The sequence below is a fragment of the Gopherus flavomarginatus genome, chromosome 6 (assembly GCF_025201925.1).
Source record: "Gopherus flavomarginatus isolate rGopFla2 chromosome 6, rGopFla2.mat.asm, whole genome shotgun sequence".
Lineage (NCBI taxonomy): Eukaryota > Metazoa > Chordata > Testudines > Testudinidae > Gopherus > Gopherus flavomarginatus.
The window spans coordinates 62074099-62093190 of record NC_066622.1 but is presented as its reverse complement, the minus strand read 5'-3'; positions in this window follow the sequence as shown (position 1 = coordinate 62093190).

Here is a 19092-nt window from a genome sequence, read left to right as displayed (position 1 = left end):
GTTTTTCCCTGTGCTTTCCTCCCTAGAGATCCCAGCCCAGCCCCCTAGTGGAGACTGAGCAGGAGTTGGGGGAGTTGTTCTCCCACTTTGGAGGTATGATTCAAACTCCTCCCCCAGGGAATGTGACATCACAGAATCTGCCTCCCCAACACAGAGAAAACTAGTGGGGTTAGGAGGGTTCTAGCTGCACCCACCAGAAAACCCTGGTCATTGCAAGAAACCCCCAAACCTACTTGCACCCACAAAACACCTTCCCGGGGTATATGCCTCTTGCTGGGACAGGACCTCTTGCTCCCACCCCTTTTCTTATCACCACAAGCTGCTCCCAGCCAGGCACCACACCCCATTCACACACCTTTTGTCACTACGTAGCTCAGTGGCAATCACTGCCCTGAAGTGACTCCGGTGCAGGCACTCCCCACACGAACTCCCCACACCGGATTCTGTCCACACACAGAGAATTCTCTCTGCCCGGCTCCTTCGGTTCATCTCGCTGCTCTCCCTAATGCCTCCAGCCACTGCTCATCTGCATAACCCTGCCCATGGACACGTGACCCCTTCTGTCCTGCTGGTTTCAAGGGAGTGAGTTGCCCTTGGGGAGTGAGCAGGTCACAGCACGTCACAGCCTCAGCCAGGGCCGGCTCCAGGCACCAGCTCAGCAAGCAGGTGCTTGGGGCAGCCAAGGGGAAGGGGCGGCATGTCGGGCTCTTTGGCAGCAATTCGGCAGCAGGTCCCTCGGTCCCTCTCGGAGGGAAGGACTTGCCACCGAATTGCCACCGAAGAAAAAGGCGGCGCAGTGGAGCAGCTGCCGATTGCGATCGTGGGTTGTTTTATTTTCCCTACTGCTTGGGGCGGTAAAAACCCATTAGCCAGCCCTGGCCCCAGCACACATCACAGCCCCAACACATTTCATGACACGTCACAGCCTGGGGCAGGGAGATATTGGGGGAGGGGATGAGGGGAGAATGGCGGAGGGAGAGACCCAGCCCCATAGACCCGTAGGGGCAGGGGATATTGGGGTCAGGAGGAGAGGAGAGGGGGTTGGCAGAGACCCAGCCTGGGGTGCAGGGAAAATGGGGTGGGGTGGAGGGAGGTGGGGAACAGAAGACACATGTGTGGAGTGGTGAAATATTGGTCCAGGGAAACTGAGTCACTCCCAGGACATGCTGTGCAGGGGAGCGCACAGGGACAGGGAGAGAGACCCAGCCCCACAGAGCCCAAGAGGGATATTGGGGGCAGGGGAGGGGATGGAGGTATGAGAGACCCAGGGTCATAGAACTCCCCTGGGATCAAGGACAAATCCCCCTTTTTGTCCCCAGGCCCTCCCCCGACTCCACCCCTTCCCCCAAGTCCCCACCCCTGTCCCATCTCTTCCCATCCTGCAACTTCCTGCCCCATTCCTCAACCACCTCCACCTCTTCCCGTCCCTGCTCCTCCCCCTCCCCACCCAGCGCCTCCTGAACCCCACTGATCTCTGGCAGGTGGGAGGTGCTGAAGGGGAAGAGGAGGAGTTTGTCAGCAAGGCCTGTAGTGGGCGGGGGAGGAGCTGGCTGCCAGTGAGCGCTGAGCACCTATTTTTCCTCTGTTGGTTCTGCAGCCCCATAGCTCCCATGGAGTTGCTGACTTGGCTTCCTTCGTACTCTAGAGAGAGGAGCAGAACGAGGGCTATGGCTGGTCTATGGGGCACTAGGTGAGTGGCAGAGACTTCAGGTGCTGAGAGTTTCCCTGACACCTCAGGGACACAGTGTGAGGTGGTGCCCCAGGGATCTCTATGAAAGGAGCAGAACAGGATTTACTTGGGGTGGGGAGAGAATTGAGAGTGTCTCAGGGGGTGGTACAGAGGTGTTGCCCGAGTGAGAGACTGGCCAAAACACAGGCCATGCTGTGAGCAAGATTCAAACCTGCATAGGGAAACCCTATTATACTTCAACTCCCACATCTTAACCACCTGGCCATCACAGCTGTGAGTGAAAAACTGCCCCAATGCCAGAGAAACTGGTAAAGAATCACAATGACCAGGCGTGAAGTCATCTGAACTACAGAATTCCCACCGCAAACCTGGCTCCCAAAGCACGGGGGGGATTTGGGGTTTGTTCTCTTTGCCTAGCCATGTGCAGTCGCACAGAGAGCGTGTTTAAAAGTCTCCCCTCCCACAGAGCGGGAATGGGAAATGATTTTCAACTTGAAGCCTGATGTAGGGTGACCAGACGTCCCGATTTTATCGGGACTGTCCTGATAATTTCTTGTTTGTCCCGCTTCGCAACCGATGTTTGGTCGGGACTCTGGACAAACAAATAACTTTGTCCTCTTCTCCGGCACACAGGCATAGTCTGGAGGGATACTTGCCCCCCCCAGCTCCGCCCCCTCATTCCCCCATTGGATCCCTCCCCAAATCCAGGCCCTGGCCCTGCCCCCAGCCCCACTCCCTCAATGCCCCATTGGATTCCTCCCCAAATCCTCGCCCTGTCCCTGTCTCTTCCCCAGCACGCAGCATTCCTCCTCCCTCCCAGGTTTGCACACGGGCCATGGCCATGGCCAGGAGCGCAGCGCAGAAGCTGCTCCAGCCCTGCAGCCTGCGGGGCAGCGCAGTGGGGCTGGGGGCAGCATGGAGCAGGCAGGGCCCAGGTGGGCAGGGGGCAGAGACACACGTGGGGCAGACACACTCCTGTTGGGAGCTGCCTGGTTCACCCCTTGCCCGGGAGCTGCAGGAGGGGCCCTGATCATGGCTCGGCTGCAGAGCTCGGAGCCCAGTCTGGGCCCAGGAGCGAGGGGATGTGGGAGCTGGGGGTGTAGAGGGGGTTGAAGCAGAGATTTGGTTGGAGATGGGGCTGCGCCACTGCCGCTTGGCTGCGGGGTGGCCCTCCGGCTTTTTTTTTTGCTCCGCCCCCCGCATCCCGATATTTCATTTTTGACATCTGGTCTCCCTAACCTGATATGAAGGAGGATGTCTGGACCAAGGGGCCAGGGACTGGCCTTTGCTAGAGAAACCACTGTCTAGTTTTAGCCAATTAGGACAAGTCAGCAAATAAGAATAACCTCAGGTGTCAGTAACTGCTACAGGTTGCAAATTCCTACATGCAGCAGTTTCTGGCACTACACCTGCACAGCTCTTCTCCCTGGCTCTTCTCAGGCTCCTGCTCTCTCCTTAGCTCTGCCCCACTCTCGTCCAGGCAGTTCCAGCTCACATGGAGGATGGGACCCCCTGGCCTGGTGACTCCCTCATTACACTTCCTGGCCTGTCAGTGCAGCTAACTTGGAGCTTTGGTCTCTCCCCATTGTCCCTGGGGACTGTCAGTCTCAGGGTCCTGATTTCCCATTGATCCTTCCCCCATCTATTGGGACTGGGAACTAGCCAACCAACCCCCCCCCACACACACACTAAGTTTTAGTAAAGGGCCAAGAGCCCCCTTACACAAGCAGCCCCATGAGGGTCTTCGATGTGCAGAGAAGGCAGCACAAGCTGGTCCCATGGTGTAATGGGCAGCGCTCAGGACTCTGAATCCTGTAATCTGAGTTCAAATCTCAGTGGGACATTGTGTTGGCTCATGGTCATAGGCGGCAGGTTATATACGTTTGTGGTGCTCGGGCTCCAGGAATATTCAGAGCTGGGGGCCCTGCTCCAGCAATATTTGGAGCTGGGTCTCTTCCCCTGGCCCTGGCCCCTGCCTGCCACCCCTCCCCCTGCGGCGCTGCGTCCCTGCCTGACAAAAAGCAGCGTGCGCCTGTCCCCTGCCTGCTCCTGCCGCTGGAGTAGAGTGACTCAGGGCAGAACTGCTGTCTGCTTCCCCCGGTCTCCTAGTGCCCTCCCTCCACTAATGGCAAGGCAGGCTGCCCTGAGCCCCAACCCTCATCCCCTCGCACCCGAATCCTCAGCCCCAGCCCTGAGCCCCCTCCTTCATCATGAATCCCTCACCCTCAGCCCTGCACTCCCTCCCAGAGCCTGCACCTCCCACCCCCTGACCCAGCCTGTAGCCTGCATCCTAATCCCCAGCCCAGCATCTGCACCCCAGACCTCCCCCCCAAACCCCCTCCCAGAGCCTTAGGCAGGTGGGGGTGGAGTTTGGGGGGCGGAGCTGGGGGGTGGGTTCTGGGCACCACCAAAATTTCTACAAACTTGCCACCCATGCTTGTGGTAACGCCCCAGAGCTCAACTTCCCTATCTCCAGCTGTGTAAGAGTGAATCTTTCCCCTCCTGCTGGGTGACTCACACCTCCTAGGGCCAGGTCTTTGGCTGCAATGGCCACAATGGGTTAGGGCTCTAGAACTTGCTACCCTGATAGTTGGGATTCTTGCTGCTGCACCTGATGTTCACAAGCTTGGCCCTTGTGCTTCCTACCACACTTTTCCTCTGACCCACATGGCGCTTGAAGAAAGGAGTGCCAGGGCTGGGATTAATAGTCAGGGATTGGCAGGAGGGAGGAAGAGTCCCAGGCTGGAGCCCCACACACCTTCCCTCCTCTGGGCACCTAGAGCAGAGGCAGCCCAGCTCTGTCTGCTGGATACCTCATAAGAGTAGGTGAGTTCATGTAAATACAGACTGGTCCCAAAGCCTCCTCCCAACCCTGGTCATCAGTAGCTGTCAGGGGAGAGCTCATTCACACCTCGCTTACAAATCATCATCTGAAATTCTGAGGTTGGCCAACACTGCCGAAGCCAATGCACCAACATTGTCAGCAAACACAAGAGCTGGGTGAGGAAACCCGGCTTTGTCCAGACTTTCCAAACCTATTTTACTTTCTCAGGTACAAGTAGATTTCATACGTTGTATCTGCTTTTAAAGTGTGTGTTAACGTTTCAATTTCCATTCAAATTTGCAACCAATGACAACATTGGCAGCGCTGCATGTAACTACCTGACCACTGAGGGACGGAGTGTTGGGGAAATTCGAGGAAGGGGGTGCACAGCCGCCTGGCTGGGGGGCGTATAGGGAATGCCCAGTTTCACTGAATTGAGTCTCCTACTGCAGCACCTCAGTAGGTTACATCAGAGAGGAGCTACAGTGTCTAGGCAGTGGGATGCCTGTGCCTTTAAGAGCCCAGCCCTGGGAAGCCCATGCTGAGAGGTGCTGCCTGTGAGAGGGGAAATAAAAAAGCCCTCTGCTCCTCCCACCCATGTTTGCAAACACTGGAGTCTCAGCCCACCGGGATAACTGTTACCCCTCTGCCCCTGCCTGTGCCAGGGTTTAACCCTCTGGCAGCACCTCCCTCCAGGCTTAACTCCGGCTCCTTTCCCCCTCCCTGACTTTGCCCTTCAGCCCCTCTCCTAACTCTGCCTCCAGCTACTTGACCCCCCGACCAGTCAATTTCCACCCCCTGCTCAGACCCTGGCCACTCCCTCCTCTGATTTGCCCTCCTTTGCCACTCTTTAATCCCTGTAAAAAGTCCCATTCTCTGGAGGGACGGCTGGGCACCTGGCCCCTGCCTGCCCAGTGCTCAAAGTGCCCCATGATCTTGTGGATGTTTGCCGAGTGCTGCAGGGTCCCCCAAAGGGGGAGAGAGATGCAGTTAGGAGGTGATGCAGCCAAGGGTGCCTCACCCAACACTGAGATGCAGCCACCTCTGGGGTGAATTGCACAAGTCAGCAAATGAATTTGGAACAAGAAACGCATTGAAAGGACCGAGGCAGCTGCAGGAGGTGGAGAAAACCAGAAAAAGCAGTATCCCTGGATCCCAGCCCTGCCCCTCCCCCAACCTACCCCCTAACCTCCACTCCCCTCCCACATGTGAGGGGAGAACCCAAGAGTCCTGATCCCCAGCCTTGCCCACCCCAATATTTCGATATGGCTCCATCCAACAGCTGCCCCCACAATTGCAGAGCAGTGCCATGGGGCACACCAGGGCCTGTCTGTTTGCACAGGATGGGCGATGCCAGTGCTCCAGGGTGAGGAGAGACGATGCTAACGGAGAAGCAGGCAGCTGACAGCTCCCATGACAGAGAAAGAAATGCTAAGTGGTGCTATGCTGCAAGGAGTGAAGGGGGTTGGCAGGGAATGGGAGGATCTTCCCTCACAGCAGGTGCGTCCGTCTCCCTCCCAATTCCTCCCCAGCGCTACCTCAGCCCAGGCTAATCCCGGCCCAGCTACCAGGGTTAAATTTGGCCTGGATTCCACAGCTGCTGGGGGTGGGGCGTGGGGCTGGGATGCCTGAGCCTCTACTTCCCCTTCCCCAGACACAGTTGCATGGGCACAGACCAAAGGAGCCTGCAGCACTGCTGCCTAGAGGAAACTGAGTCACCAGCCAGTGACAGACACATCATGGCTCTCCTCATCCTCATCCTCTTTTCCATATACAACCAGGCCAGGGGAGGATGGGGGTAAACTCAGGGCAGTTTCATAGTTAACCTGTGGAACTCTTGCAAGAGGATGTTGTGAAGGCCAAGACTATAACAGGGTTCAGAAAAGAACTAGATAAGTTTATGGTGGATAGATCCATCAAGGGCTATTAGCCAGGGTGGGCAGGGATGGCGCCTGTAGCCTCTGTTTGCCAGAAGCTCGGAATGGGCGGCAGGAGATGGATCACTTGATGATTCCCTGCTCTGTTCATTCCCTCTGGGGAACCTGGCACTGGCCACTGTCAGAAGACAGGAGGATACTGGGCTAGATGGACTTTGCGTCTGACCCAGTCTGGCAGTTCTTATGTCTCCCTTGGAGCAGCAGTGACACCCAGTGGGCAGTCAGAGTAATGCACAGGTGTTTTGCTTGGCGCACCAGTGACACCAAGTGGCCAATCAGGGTAACACACAGAGTATGTTTCCCTTGGAGCAGCTGTGACACCCAGTGGGCAGTCAGAGTAATGCACAAAAGGTGTTTTGCTTGGCGCAGCAGTGACACCAAGTGGCCAATCAGGGTAACACACAGAGTATGTTTCCCTTGGAGCAGCTGTGACACCTCGTGGTCATTCAAGATAATGCACAGAAGGTGTTTCCCTTGATACAGCAGTGACACCCACTGGTCAGGTGGCGTAATGCACAGCATGTGTCTGCCCTCTATGAGCAGTGACACCCACGGACCAGTCACGGTAAAGCACAGAGTGTGTTTCCCACCAATCTGGGTAAGGCACAGAGCATGTTTCCCATGGAGCAGCAGTGACACTCAGTGACCAGCAGGGGTGACATCAGACTCTTCTCCTTTAGTGGAGGACTGAGATGGGCTAGAAAAAAAAATTGGGGGGCTGTGCCCCCCATCACCTGGCCCCACTCTTCATGGGTGGGGCCAGGTGATGGGGGGCACAGCTCCTTCTCAGTTAGAAGCCAGGCCTTTAACTGCTCTTTCTCAGTTAAAGGCCAGGCTCATCTTCTTTCCCCCGGGGTAGGGTTTACAGCAATACAAACTTTATTAAAATAAAATAGTAAACAGGATTTACTTTAAATATTCTAAATCTGTCCAAATTTTAGTACTGAATCCAAAGTTCTCTTAAAGATCCCATCAGTAACCAAAACATAAATGAAAAATTGAAACAAAAAGCAAGGCTTAATTTAAAACCCAAAAATTAAGAAAACCTTTGTTTGTAAAAATAAAAACTAAGAAATGCTGTAAATTAATAATTTCAACATTTTATCAAAAAAGTATGGTACAGCAGAATGATAAAATAACATCAAATAAATAAGCATGACCACTAAAACCTCCTATAAAGGAATTGAACCCTTGAATACTGGTCAAATCTGTATAAAATATGCAGAACTATGTCAAAACTGGTGTTGCAGGTCAGCCATTCAAATCCAGCAAATGTCAATTAAAAGCTCCATTCCAACTAAAAAAACCAAAACAATCCAATAAACCAAAATGGTCACAGCCTGAAACAAACCTACACAGAAGCAAAATTAAACCTGTGCCAACACAGGAACAAACGATGTAAATTTCTAATTCTAACTTCTTGTTTCTCCCAGGAGGAAGGTGTTTTGCACCCCAGTAACCAGGCTGTCACTGCAGCTTTCCATTCACTAAATAAAATTTTTACCAAATATAAATTGCCCTCCAATTTCTCTAAGAGAAATTGAAATTGTATCTTTGCACTAATATCCCAAGTGTGCAAGCTCATCCCCTCAGAGCAGCCCCACACCCTGGGCCCAGGGGAGAATCCCAGCTGGTTTGTGCATTTGTAATCCTGGGGCCTGAAGCTGATGAGAGAAAAGGAAGTGAGCCATCTTGGAGCTTTCCGATACCACCTGCGGGGAGCATAGGGATTTGACTGAGGGTACGTCTTCACTACTCGCCATATCGGCGGGGAGCAATCGATTGCTTGGGGATCGATATATCACGTCTCATCTAGACGCGATATATTGATCCCCGAATGCGCTTATATCGATTCCGTTACTCCACCAAGCCGAACGGAGTTGCAGAATTGACAGGGGGAGCCACGGACATCGATCCCGAGCCATGAGGAGGATGAGTAATTCGATCTTAAATACTTCGACTTCAGCTACGTTATTCACGTAGCTGAAGTTGCGTATCTAAGATCGATTTTCCCCCATAGCATAGACCAGCCCTCAGTGACATCCTGGCTAATTTTCACCTTGTTCTCTGCCAGCAGGCTCAACTGAAGAGCTCGGGAGTGACTTGACCATGGCAGCACCCTATTTACATATTAAAAGCTGGCATTTTGGGGCCAATGGGGTGAAATGTGAGTACTTTGGGGGTTGGGACCCACATGAGAAGGATGTGGACAAACTGGAGAGAGTCCAGCAGAGGGCAATAAAAATGATTAGGGGACTGAGAAACATGACTTACGAGAACCTACAGGCCATATCCTGTATGTTAAGCTAAGGCAAAGTTAGCATATCTATATTGTGACCTTTTACTCAGAGAGGAAACTCGACCTTTATCATGTTACTTAAATAGATAAGTACCCATGCCTGTCTAAGACCTTTACCTAGACCAATCGACAATGGAGAATGGCATAGGGGTTTTTTCAGTGTTATAGCCACAGATCTAACAGGTACACCACAACGTAACTTATGTGCATATGTACATGTCATCAACAAGCACAAACATACTAGACTATGAAGTAAATGTACCCTAATGTTTTGTGAGTAAGGAATGAAATTTGGGCATAGGAGGAAGGATTTCCGGCCCTTGTGCCCTATAAAAGAGGTAACCCACCTCGCTAGAGCACTTTGCTCTATCATTCTGACTTACTTCCTCCACTCTCTCTCTCTATGTACTATCAGTAGGCTGTACTTGTCTTTAAACTTTAAGTTTCAAGGGAACTAGGCTAAGTTCGGTTTCCCTAAGTTGTTATTATTTGTTTATTATGTTTTGATTCTAAAGTTTAATATATTCAAGTAAACCCTAAGTAACACCAGCTTTTTCTAAGTACTGCATCTTTCAATTAAGAATTGAGAAACCTGAACTGCAAAGCTGGTCCTGTGTCTCTTACCACCAGGTTAACAAGGAAGGGTGTGAGTATATTAACCAAAACTTTGTTGCATATAATGCCCTATGTACCTTCTGAATAGCAGTAATGCAACTGTAACTTTGTAACTCAATTAAATTAAATTAAATGTAAGCTAATAAATTAAATTTTCATCAAATTATCCAAATTAATATTATTAGTATACCCTAAATCAGGCTACATGGGACAGAGAGTTGGAGTGCAGAGGGATGAAGGCACTGGCTCTGGGGGTGCAGACTCTGGGGTGGGGTTAGAATGAGACATTGAGGGTGCAGTAGAGGACTCAGGGTTAGGATAGAGAATTGGGCTGTGAATGCTCTGGAATGAGGCCAAGAAAGAGAAAATTGAGATGCAAGAGAGAAATCAAGCTGGAGCAAAAAGCAGAGAAGAAGTGTGCAATTTGAGCTGCAGAGGGAAGAATGAAGCCTTTGCCTGTCTGTCCTCTCTTACCAAAGCATCTAAGAACCAGATGAGAGACATCTTTCCCTCACTGCAACAACAATTCCAGTTGACCTAGACTGAGAAAGGAACTCTTCTTCTCTGCAGCACTAGCAAGCCTGGACTGAGTCATGAACACCTCATTCCCCCACCACCCCCAGTGTTCCTGGCCTGGGACATGGGAGGGGCTCCTCTCCTCTCCATTTGGGACATGGCGGGATGAGAGAAGTGACAGGGCTTTACAGGAAATCATTATTTGCCTGATTCATGTGCAAGTCCTAGTCCTTGTTAACCCAAACAAACCGTTTATCCTGCATGCTGATGCCAGTTTGGAGGGTCTGGGAGCAATCCCATACCAGGAAGTGGAAGGAAATGTAAATCTGTAGGCTTTGCCAGCTGAGGACTGTCTGATAGCGAAACTCGCTATTCCATCCACCAGCTGCAGTTCTTGGTCTTGAAATGGGCCATCACTGAGAAATTTCGAGACTACTTGTGTGGTGCTCAGTTTCAGGTGTGGACAGAGAAAAATCCACTGACTTATGTGTTAACACGGGCTAAGCTGGATGCTATAAGGCAGAGATGGGTGACAACTTTTGCTAGCCATAACTTCGCATTCAATACCAATGAGTTGGTATAATAGGGAATGTGATTTATCAGGACCACCAATTCTTGGCTGGGGGGAGGATGTAAGCAGGGTGAGAATGAACTCTACTCTGCCATCTGTTGGTGATCTGTTGTAAAGGCCTTTTGAGGCTGCTGTCATTTGCATGGTTCCACCCACCCTGGATTGCACGATGGGGGTGCTTGTCCAAAGGATCATTTCAGCTGCTGTGAGATCCTCAGTCTCTTTCTTATTAGGGCAGGGGTAATAAAGTGCAGTTATTCCGGTGATATGAATCAAGGACAGCAGAACGGAACTTAGCGGTTCATGATTTCGGGACTCACCCGAACCTACATAAATCTCGTTAGGCAAGGGACATGGGTTCCAAAACATGATGAAATAAGAGAGATTGAAAAGGGATATTTACACTTAGTGCTATGGATTTCTTGTGAAATCTTTAAATGCACATTTTATGCCCTTTGTGTCTCTCCAGTTTAAAAATAGGGTGTTTTATATTTCTAACCCATGTTTAGGACTAGCTATAAATTAAAAAGTGGTTAGTGACTAAAGGCAGTTTTCAGGTATTTCTAAAGGGCTAGGCTGTGATCTGTTTTCTGCACTAGAATTGGAAAACAACTTCATAGTTGGGGAAAAGGCTCCCCACCCTCTGACAGCAAGAAAATTTTGCAGATGGGATTCTGGGAGTTAAGCTGTGGGACACAGCTTTTGTGACACACTCTGAAACCAGATTCTTAGTAACAGGCCCATGGATGGGTTTACACAAATTCTGGCCTCTGGGACCAGAGCTGGGGGTGGGCCCCCACACCTTTTGCAGCACATGCACCACCTCTGCAAATCAATCTTTGCTACCTCACTCCATAACACCACATACACAGCAGCTGCCTTTCATCTCTCAGAACCAAAACACACCCTGGAAGAGATCAAATAGCATAAGCTTAAGGCAAACGACTGCACCACTAACAATAACTCAAAGACATTCAAAAATGCCTCTGCCTTTACACACCAGGGACAGCAGGAACAAAACCAGGAGACACAGACAAGAGCCAAACAAACATCCATTCCAGTCTCCCACAAGCCTTGGGCATTGGGAACCCAGTCCCCTTAATGATGAGTACTTTTCAGGCGAGGGTGAAGCTCTCAGGCCTCAAATGCCAGCTACAGTTACTCTCTCCTTGATCCAAAACGAACAGCAAAATACACTGCATTACTCCTGCCCCAATAACAAAGAGACTGGGGATCCCACAGCAGCTGAAATGACCGTTTGCACAAGCACTCCCATCATGCAATCCGGGCTGGGTGGAACCATGCAAATGACAGCAGCCTCAAAAGGCCTTTACAACAGATCACCAACAGATGGCAGGGTAGAGTTCATAGCGACCCTGCTTAAACTAGATTGTGGCAAAGATTAAAAAACACTGAACGTTCAAACTCACCAAATGCGGGTCAATCCATCCTCATCGTCGTATCCGCTCGTTATACTCCACACCTGAACTTAACCCTCACATGGACAACATACCCTCCTAACTCAGTGTCTGTACGTTAACCTTTTACTCCTAGTTGGGGCTATTGCAGATTATGTATTCCTTATGCCACCCGATCTTAAACCAAACTTTGCACCCCCTGGGTAATCTGTACGTTGTTCCCTGATCACCAGAAACTTCTGCGCCTAAATGCTGTCCGGTACCCTTTTTTTGTCTTTGAATGTCATCTTAATAAAATGTTGATATTTGTTCGAGATCCCGGCTCCTCTTCCTTTGCAAGGCGTGTGCGTTTGCTCTGGGTTTTAATCTGCTAAGACAGCAAGGGGGGCCGATTGAGCCAGAGTCGCTTGCCTGCTGCAGACACGGATCCAAGGCTGAACCTCGTCCCCTACCAGCTGAAGGCTTAACTGAGAACAGTTGAAGAAGTGCTCCCATCTCCAGCACTCAGCTACCCAGCTCCCAGTGGGGTCCAAACCCCAAAGAGATCCCTTTTATGCTGTAGATGCTGTAAAATCCTGTGACCAGGGCAGCTGCCTCGCAGCCTGCGCATCCGCCTGCCAGCACGAGAGCGCATAAGGCACTAATCTGGATAGTGCCGGCTGGGTGGTAGGGTTGTGAAAAGCTAGCAGAGTGGTACAGCGGAAGCGTGCTGGGCCCATAACCCAGAGGTCGATGGATCAAAGCCATCCTCTGCTACCTGTGCGTTTGTTTCTTTTCCCTCTGGGCCTTCCAGCGAGGCAGTGACCAGCAGAGCGGCAAGAGGTGGCTGAGGCGGTGGCCTGCCAGAGAGCTCCCTGGCACCTCTGGCTGCCAGGGCTGAAGGCAAGAGGGAGGTCTGGGTGTGGCAAGGGCCTCCTGTCCCAGAATGAGGCTGCAGTGCTTCCTGGTCCCCTTTTCCCACCCACCCCGGCGGGCTGCGGGAGAACACAAGGGAGGCTCTCGGGGCGCTAGGCAGTGCTGTGTGGCTGTCAGGGGAAAGAGCCGAGGCTACCGACTCGACCTGCCATTGACTCGCGTGGCTCTGCGCGCCATCAGCCGGGGTGGGCCAGGCTGCGCACGTGACTCAGGCTTGGGCAGCATGGCTGCTCTTTCCTGATGAGGCATGAGGCAGGCCAAGAGCTTTGCACAGCCTACAGGGAAGTGGGAGGGAGGCGTCTTTGAGAAGGCGTGTCTCGTCCCCTTCTCCCTTGCCACTTTGGCGGAGGCGGGAAGGGAGCAAAATGTTCCCAGCTGAAAGTTTTTGTGCTCGGCCTAGAGGATTAAGCCTGAGCCTCCGGCACGGCTGCTGGGAGACAGGGTTCTGAATGGCATCCAGCACGCTCTTTGGGCCACCAGCTGAAAGCACTGAGGCCAAGAGGCAGCAAAATGGGACTTTGGAGGCTCTCTGCAGGCCTTGGGGAAGCAAGGAAGTAGCACAGGCTCATCGCCATCCCCAGCTGGGCTCAAACCACCATCCTTTCGGTTAACAGCCGAACAATCTAACCCATTGCGCCACAGACAGGCAAGGCTGTATGGAGCACAAAAGTTGGGAATCAGCACAGGGTACAGTCTAGCATACGCATGCAGCTCTTAGACAAGCAACAGCAAGGAACTGGACCGGTATGCAGTGAAAGTTCTGTGGGAAGGACCCGAAAAGAGCACAGGGGATGCAACACAGTGCTTGCGTACACTTTCTTTGGCCTGTTTTGCTGGAAGAGTTAGCAGGGCAAAATTCCTAGTCAGAGGTCAGCAGGTGGATTAATGCAAATTCTGGCCTCTAGGACCAGAGCTGGGGGTGGGCCCCCACACCTTTTGTGGTACATGCACCATCACTACAAATCAACCTTTGCTACCTCACTCCATAACACCACACACACAGCAGCTGCTTTTTACCTCTCAAAACCAAAACACACCCTGAAAGAGATCAAATAGCATAAGTTTAAGGCAAACGACTGCACCACTAACAACAACTCAAAAAGATTCAACAATATCTCTGTCTTTACATACCAAGGACAGCAAGAACAAAACCAGCAGGTGCTGGCAAAAACCAAAGAAACATCTATTCCAGTCTTCCCACAAGCCTTGTGGCACTGGGAACCCAGACCCCTTAATGATGAGTACTTTTCAGGCGAGGGTGAAGCTCTCAGGCCTCAAATGCCAGCTACAGTTACTCTCTCCTTGATCCAAAACAAACAGCAAAATACACTGCATTACTCCTGCCCCAATAACAAAGAGACTGGGGATCCCACAGCAGCTGAAATGACCGTTTGGACAAGCACTCCCATCATGCAATCCGGGCTGGGTGGAACCATGCAAATGACAGCAGCCTCAAAAGGCCTTTACAATAGATCACCAACAGATGGCAGGGTAGAGTTTATAGTCTGCTCTCCTGAAGGTTACTTGTTCCTAGGGGTCACTTTTCAGCAGGGCCAGATTCTATGTGTGGAGCAGAGAGAGTTTGTGCCCTGGACTCAGGCCTTGGCTACACTCACACTTTACAGCGCTGCAACTGGGGTGTGAAAAAACACCCCCCTGGGCGCTGCAAGATACAGCGCTGTAAAGCGTCAGTGTAATCAGGGCAGCAGCGCTGGGAGCGCGGCTCCCAGCGCTGCACGCTACCCCCGTAAGGGATGTGGTTTACATGCAGCGCTGGGAGAGCTCTCTCCCAGTGCTGCTGCTCTGACTACACTCACACTTCAAAGCGCTGCCGTGGCAGCGCTCCCGCAGCGCTGCCGGGGCAGCGCTTTGAAATTCCAGATGTAGCCATACCCTCAGGGTGCAGAGATACACTTAGCCTTCTGACCTGCATTGGCTGGGGGGGGTGCTGTAATCCCCTGCTCCAAGGTCATGGTGGGGGATGCTGTGAGCAGCTCAACACCTTACTCTGGCGGCAGAAGTGGGGTGGGGAGTTCTAGGTGTTTCCACCTGCCTGTGAAGTCTAGCTTTCCCCAGGGCATTCACTGAGGTGCAATTGGGTCACTGTTTCCATGGCTGAACAGCAAAGAATCACTCCCAGTTTCCCTTCTAGCTGCAGCAGGATTATCCTGTGTCAGTGGTTAATGAGGTGGATCTAGTTGTAGATTGTTATTCATTCCCCACCTTGACAATTCACACAGTCCCTTTCCTACTCAAATCCCCAGCACCTCGGTGATCCTGGTAGCAGGGGTTGGGTCCTGAGACTCTGAGCGTCCTTTTTACCCTCCACCTGGAGTGAACTCAGCTTTTCCCCCATCCCAGACAATCCATGAAATAACAACAGGGGCATAAAGAAAGAGAGGAGGGAACATCTCACAGCCAGGGCTGGATGTGCCCAGGGCCCCAACTCATCCATTATTTCCATGGAATTTGGCCCCCTGCTTTGCACAAGGGACAGAGAAAGATCTTGCTGTTCCTGTGGCTGTGCAAGGAAAATTGTGCGTTTGTATGAAAGAGAGGAGGGAAATGGCCTCATGATGGGACAATATCCTCAGGATTAAGCCCTAAGGACTCAGGCTGAGAACTGATAGAACTCCACTCATCTAGGATTTTACAAATTATCTTCCATGGAGCAAGGCCAGTTCCAGCATTTTTGCCACCCCAAGCGGAAAAAAATATATATATATAAAAAGCTGCAATCAACAGCAGCTCTACCTCTGCCACTTTTGGCGGCAAGTCTTTCCCTCTGAGAGGGACTGAGAGGGCCCAATTGCCGCAGAAGCCTCCCCATTCCACTGGCCGTTCCAGGCATCTGCTTGCTGTGATAGTGCCTAGAGCCAGCCCTGCCATGGAGACACTGGGAAGATGGGGCAATCAGGAAAAAAACACATATTTGTTTACATTGCAAGTGAAGAATAACTGAAGCTTTTTTGGTTTAAAATCACTTTTACCTGATTGGGAATTGAACCCAGGCCATGGTAGTAAAAGTACTAAATTCTAACCACTAGACCACCATGGAGCTGATGATGTAGTTTTTCTTCTCTCTTATACTACACTTTCTTAGGCTACTTTCTATCCACTTTCTGACAGTGCTCCATTGTCCACTCCCTGAGGGGTTAAGAACAGAGAGTGCAGGAACCCCTGTACTCAGGGTCACAACCTCAGCCCAACACAAGCCACTGAAACAAACTCTAATGATGCTTCCTCCAGCAGGATCACAGAGCCACACAAAAAAAAACCAGGAGGAACAATCCTCCTCTGCCTTCATTTACCCCATCGCAACACTCTCAGCAGCTGACTCTTGCAGGAAGGACACTGAGCTGATAGGCGCTCTGGCATAGAGACCAAGGAAGGGGTGTTGCTCCCCCTTGCTGTAAGCTGATCACATTCTGACTCCATGGAACGGGGCTCTGAGCTTTGCCATCTTGGGAGTTCTGAGTGCTGAGCCTCCTGGACCCTTCTGCTGAGAGCATGGTGATTGCACAACAGCTGCAAGGCCTTTTTCCCTCTCCTTGTCCTCCTTGGCTTCCCCAGACTTTCCCCACAAATGATTCTATCAGGCGCTGAAGGGATCTAAGGACCTGCAGGTTTCCCTCACCCACCTCTTAAGGCAAACAGTGATTCCCTTCTCTGACACTCCTGGGTCTGGGCTTCTTATGAGTTTTTCTCCAGGGGATCTGATTCCCTGTGAAAATGTGTGTGTGTCATGTGGGGAACTGAGACTCAGACTCTCCCCCACTAGATGAGTCCAACAGCACCTCCCCTTGGTGGGAGAATCCTAAATTCCACCCTCCCCCCTGGTTTCTCTGACCAGCTGATGGCGGCAGCATGCTAAATCAACCCCAGCTCTCTGGTCTAGAAAGCAGCATCTAACCAGCCTTATGACAGCTCTGGTTTGCTCGCTGGAGACATAACAAACCAGGAAAGAAGTCAAATGTCAGACAGAGAACTTCAGCTCACAAATAAACACCTTCAGGGATTGAGAACTGGTTAAATGGTAGGGAACAAAGGGTAGGAATTAATGGTAAATTCTCAGAATGGAGAGGTGTAACTAGTGGTGTTCCCCAAGGGTCAGTCCTAGGACCAATCCTATTCAATTTATTCATAAATGATCTGGAAAAAGGGGTAAACAGTGAGGTGGCAAAGTTTGCAAATGATACTAACCTACTCAAGACAGTTAAGACCAAAGCAGATTGTGAAGAACTTCAAAAAGATCTCACAAAACTAACTGATTGGGCAACAAAATGGCAAATTAAATTGAATGTGGATAAATGTAAAGTTACACACATTGGAAAAAATAACCTCAACTATACATACAATATGATGGGGGCTAATTTAGCTACAATGAGTCAAGAAAAAGATCTTGGCTTCATTGTGGATAGTTCTCTGAAGATGTCCACGCAGTGCGCAGAGGTGGTCAAAAAAGCAAACAGGATGTTAGGAATCATTAAAAAAGGGATAGAAAATAAGTCTGACAATATATTATTGCCCTTATATAAATTCATGGTACGCCCACATCTCGAATACTGTGTACAGATGTGGTCTCCTCACCTCAAAAAAGATATTCTAGGACTAGAAAAGTTTCAGAAAAGGGCAACTAAAATGATTAGGCGTTTGGAGAGGGTCCCATATGAGGAGAGATTAAAGAGGCTAGGCCTCTTAAGCTTGGAAAAGGGGAGACTAAGGGGGGATATGGTAGAGGTATATAAAGTCATGAGTGATGTTGAGAAAGTGGATAAGGAAAAGTTATTTACTTATTTCCATAATACAAGAACTAGGGGTCACCAAATGAAATTAATAGGTAGCAGGTTTAAAGCAAATAAAAGGAAGTTCCTCTTCACACAGCGCATAGTCAACTTGTGGAACTCCTTACCTGAGGAGGTTGTGAAGGCTAGGACTATAACAATGTTTAAAAGGGAACTGGATAAATTCATGGTGGCTAGGTCCATAAATGGCTATTAGCCAGGAAGGGTAAAAAATGGTGTCCCTAGCCTCTGTTCATCAGAGGATGGAGATGGATGGCAGGAGAGAGATCACTTGATCACTGCCTGTTAGCTTCACTCCCTCAGGGGCACCTGGCATTGGCCACTGTTGGTAGACAGATACTGGGCTAGATGGACCTTTGGTCTGACCCGGTAAGGCCGTTCTTATGTTCTTATAGGGCACCTTTACACGGTGACTGGGCAGTTGACTGACTTTAAATATAGCTAGTTCTGTTGGTAGAGCATGATGCTCTTAATCCCATCATCATAAATTCAAGCCCCATGGTGGGTGGTAGCGACAGCCCTTAGGTGTCACTCTTCTGCTAATAGTCACAGATCAAAATGAAACAAACTCTCTATGCTCTTTGGCAGGTTATGTTTCTTCTTCTCTCTGAGCTTCACTAGAACATGAAGAGAGAACAAACTGACATTTGCATCCTATGTTAAGAGAGTATTTTCTCCTCTTCCATTGTACCCCAGGCAAGAAGAGGGGATAATAACCAGTTAACGGATGATTGCAGAGGGAAAATCTGGGCTTTATAAATAGGACAATGATCATTTGGTCTCCATGTCCACTGATGGTAGGACAAGAAGTAATGGACTTAACCTGCAGCCAGCGAGATTCACGTTAGATATTGGGAACAGCTTTCTAACTCTGAGGGTAGTTAAGCTCTGGAATAGGCTCCCAAGGGTGTCTGTGGAGTCTCTGTCCTAGGATACTTTTAAGAACAGGTTGAACAAACCTCTGTCAAGGATACTTTGCATATACTTGGTCCCATAGACAACTTGCTCTGGCTCTGGTTCCCTCCTTCTGCTCCCTGCCTGGGCCGACTGCTGTGGGCACTTGATCCCACATGCCCCCAATGCATCGTCTCTGCTTGGCTCTGCTTCAGCAGAGAGGGCTGGATTTCATGACCTCTCCAGGGCCCTTGCAGCCAATACAGCTCTATAATTCGATGCCATCGCAATACAATATAAACAACAACAAAAGTGGAAACACCCCAATCTAAGATCTAACAATTCAGCGTGAACTGACATTCCACAGCACAAAGTGACAACACGTAGGAGCGCAAGCCCGAAAATTCAGCACCGGGAAAATGAACGCCCCAGGGGGCAAAATGACGCACTGCAAAAGAGCTCAGCTCAAACCAGTGCAACACAAGCCAGTGCAAAAACCATACAACACGAAACAATGCATCAGAGTGCAAAGTGACACTGTGCAAAACAGCTCAGTGTGGAACAGCGACACAGCACAAACCCACACAATAGAATCATACAGAAAGTAG